Genomic DNA, 4,597 nt, shown 5'->3' on the forward strand with positions numbered 1-4,597 from the left:
TGTCATATCCTGCATCAGACATAGACTGGCATTTCGATTCTTACATGATATTATACATGTTTCAATGCCATTCTCCCAAATCATCACACCCTCTCCCTCTCCCTCTGAGTCCAAAAGTCCGCTATACACATCTGTGTCTTTTTTGCTGTCCTGCATACAGGGTCATCATTGCCATCTTCCTAAATTCCATATATATGTGTTAGTATACTGTATTGGTGTTTTTCTTTCTGGCTCACTTCACTCTGTATAATCGGCTCCAGTTTCATCCATCTCAGCAGAACTGATTCAAATGTATTCTTTTTAATGGCTGAGTAATATTCCATTGTGTATATGTACCACAGCTTTCTTATCCATTCGTCTACTGATGGACATCTAGGTTGTTTCCATGTCCTGGCTATTATAAACAGTGCTGCAATGAACATTGGGGTACATGTGTCTCTTTCAATTCTGGTTTCCTCTGTGTGTATGCCCAACAGTGGGATTGCTGGGTCATAAGGCAGTTCTATTTGCAATTTTTTAAGGAATCTCCACACTGTTCTCCATAGTGGCTGTACTAGTTTGCATTCCCACCAACAGTGTAGGAGGGTTCCCTTCTCTCCACATCCTCTCCAGCATTTATTGCTTGCAGATTTTTGGATCGCAGACATTCTGACTGGTGTGAAGTGGTACCTCATTGTGGTTTTGATTTGCATTTCTCTAATAATGAGTGATGTTGAGCATCTTTTCATGTGTTTGTTGGCCATCCGTATGTCTTCTTTGGAGAAATGTCTATTTAGTTCTTTGGCCCATTTTTTGATTGGGTCATTTATTTTTCTGGAATTGAGCTGCAGGAGTTGCTTGTATATTTTTGAGATTAGTTGTTTGTCAGTTGCTTCATTTGCTATTATTTTCTCCCATTCGGAAGGCTGTCTTTTCACTTTGCTTATGTTTTCCTTTGTTGTGCAGAAGCTTTTAATTTTAATTAGATCCCATTTGTTTATTTTTGCTTTTATTTCCAGAATTCTGGGAGGTGGATCATAGAGGATCCTGCTGTGGTTTATGTCGGAGAGTGTTTTGCTTATGTTCTCCTCTAAGAGTTTTATAGTTTCTGGTCTTACATTTAGATCTTTAATCCATTTTGAGTTTATCTTTGTGTGCGGTGTTAGAAAGTGATCTAGTTTCATTCTTTTACAAGTGGTTGACCAGTTTTCCCAGCACCACTTGTTAAAGAGATTGTCTTTACTCCATTGTATATTCTTGCCTCCTTTGTCAAAGATAAGGTGTCCATATGTATGTGGATTTATCTCTGGGCTTTCTATTTTGTTCCATTGATCTATATGTCTGTCTTTGTGCCAATACCATACTGTCTTGATTACTGTGGCTTTGTAGTAGAGCCTGAAGTCAGGCAAATTGATTCCTCCAGTTCCATTCTTCTTTCTCAAGATTGCTTTGGCTATTCGTGGTTTTTTGTATTTCCATACAAATCTTGAAATTATTTGTTCTAGTTCTGCGAAAAATATCGCCGGTATCTTGATAGGGATTGCATTGAATTTGTAAATTGCTTTGGGTAATATACTCATTTTCACTATATTGATTCTTCCGATCCATGAGCATGGTATATTTCTCCATCTATTAGTGTCCTCTTTGATTTCTTTCATCAGTGTTTTATAGTTTTCTGTATATAGGTCTTTAGTTTCTTTAGGTAGATATATTCCTAAGTATTTTATTCTTTTTGTTGCAATGGTGAATGGAATTGTTTCCTTAATTAGCCTGTGCTTTCTTGAGCAGTTCTTAGTTGTAAGTAAGTTTCGTTGCTAGAAACAGCTTTGCCTATTTTTCTGATGCCATAATTTACGGCACTTATCATTTAGCTGATTTTTCATAGTTTCTTCTTTCTAATTAAAAGATGAAAGATTTTTTAAGAGGCCTAATTTTAGCTATATCTACTACTGCGGGCAGGAATCCCTCAGAAGAAATGGAGTAGCCATCATGGTCAACAAAAGAGTCCAAAATGCAGTACTTGGATGCAATCTCAAAAATGATAGAATGATCTCTGTTCGTTTCCAAGACAAACCATTCAATATCACAGTAATCCAAGTTTATGCCCCAACCGGTAACGCTGAAGAAGCTGAAGTTGAACGGTTCTATGAAGACCTACAAGACCTTTTAGAACTAACACCCAAAAAAGATGTCCTTTTTATTATAGGGGACTGGAATGCAAAAGTAGGAAGTCAAGAAACACCTGGAGTAACAGGCAAGTTTGGCCTTGGAAAACGGAATGAAGCAGGGCAAAGGCTAATAGAGTTTTGCCAAGAGAATGCACTGGTCATAGCAAACACCCTCTTCCAACAACACAAGAGAAGACTCTACACATGGACATCACCAGATGGTCAACATTGAAATCAGATTGATTATATTCTTTGCAGGCAAAGATGGAGAAGCTCTATACAGTCAACAAAAACAAGACCGGGAGCTGACTGTGGCTCAGATCATGACCTCCTTATTGCCAAATTCAGACTTAAACTGAAGAAAGTAGGAGAAACCACTAGACCATTCAGGTATGACCTAAATCAAATCCCTTATGATTATACAGTGGAAATGAGAAATAGATTTAAGGGACTAGATCTGATAGATAGAGTGCCTGATGAACTATGGATGGAAGTTTGTGACATTGTACAGGAGACAGGGATCAAGACCATCCCCATGGAAAAGAAATGCAAAAAAGCAAAATGGCTGTCTGGGGAGGCCTTACAAATAGCTGTGAAAAGAAGAGAGGTGAAAAGCAAAGGAGAAAAGGAAAGATATAAGCATCTGAATGCAGAGTTCCAAAGAATAGCAAGAAGAGATAAGAATGCCTTCCTCAATGATCAATGCAAAGAAATAGAGGAAAACAACAGAATGGGAAAGACTAGAGATCTCTTCAAGAAAATTAGAGATACAAAGGGAACATTTCATGCAAAGATGGGCTCAATAAAGGACAGAAATTGTATGGACCTAACAGAAGGAGAAGATATTAAGAGGAGGTGGCAAGAATACACAGAAGAACTGTACAAAAAAGATCTTCACAACCAAGATAATCACAATGCTGTGACCACTCACCTAGAGCCAGACATCTTGGAATGTGAAGTCAAGTGGGCCTTAGAAAGCATCACTACGAACAAAGCTAGTGGAGGTGATGGAATTCCAGTTGAGCTGTTTCAAATCCTGAAAGATGATGCTATGAAAGTGCTGCACTCAATATGCCAGCAAATTTGGAAAATTCAGCAGTGGCCACAGAACTGGAAAACGTCAGTTTTCATTCCAATGCCAAAGAAAGGCAATGCCAAGGAATGTTCAAAGTACCACACAATCACACTCATCTCACACTCTAGTCAAGTAATGCTCAAAATTCTCCAAGCCAGGCTTCAGCAATACATGAACCATGAACTTCCAGATGTTCAAGCTGGTTTTAGAAAAGGCAGAGGAGCCAGAGATTAAATTGCCAATATCTGCTGGATCATTGAAAAAGCAAGAGTGTTCCAGAAAAACATCTGTTTCTGCTTTATTGACTATGCCAAAGCCTTTGACTGTGTGGATCACAATAAACTGTGGAAAATTCTGAAAGAGATGGGAATACCATACCACCTGACCTGCCTCTTGAGAAATCTGTATGCAGGTCAGGAAGCAACAGTTAGAACTGGACATTGAACAACAGACTGGTTCCAAATAGGAAAAGGAGTACGTCAAGGCTGTATACTGTCATCCTGCTTATTTAACTTATATGCAGAGTACATCATGAGAAACGCTGGGCTGGAAGAAGCAGAAACTGGAATCAAGATTGCCAGGAGAAATCTCAATAACCTCAGATATGCAGATGACACCACCCTTATCGCAGAAAGTGAAGAGGAACTCAAAAGCCTCTTGATGAAAGTGAAAGAGGAGAGTGAAAAAGTTGGCTTAAAGCTCAACATTCAGAAAACGAAGATCATGGCATCTGGCCCCATCATTTCATGGGAAATAGATGGAGAAACAGTGGAAACAGTGTCAGACTTTATTTTGGGGGGCTCCAAAATCACTGCAGATGGTGATTGCAGCCATGAAATTAAAAGACGCTTACTCCTTGGAAGAAAAGTTATGACCAACCTAGATAGTATATTCAAAAGCAGAGACATTACTTTGCCAGCAAAGGTCCATCTAGTCAAGGCTATGGTTTTTCCAGTGGTCATGTATGGATGTGAGAGTTGGATGTGAAGAAAGCTGAGCATCAAAGAATTGATGCTTTTGAACTGTGGTGTTGGAGAAGACTCTTGAGAATCCCTTGGACTGCAATGAGATCCAACCAGTCCATTCTGAAGGAGATCAGGCCTGGGATTTCTTTGGAAGGACTGATGCTGAAGCTGAAACTCCAGTACTTTGGCCACCTCTTGCACAGAGTTGACTTATTGGAAAAGACTCTGATGCTGGGAGGGACTGGGGGCAGGAGGAGAAGGGGACGACAGAGGATGAGATGGCTGGATGGTATCACCGACTCGATGGATGTGAGTTTGAGTAAATTCCAGGAGTTGGTGATGGGCAGGGAGGCCTGGCGTGCTGCAATTCATGGGGTTGCAAAGAGTCAGACACGACTGAGCAACTGAAC

This window comes from Oryx dammah, unplaced genomic scaffold (assembly GCF_014754425.2).
Source record: "Oryx dammah isolate SB20612 unplaced genomic scaffold, SCBI_Odam_1.1 HiC_scaffold_5, whole genome shotgun sequence".
In the NCBI taxonomy this organism is placed as follows: Eukaryota; Metazoa; Chordata; class Mammalia; order Artiodactyla; family Bovidae; genus Oryx; species Oryx dammah.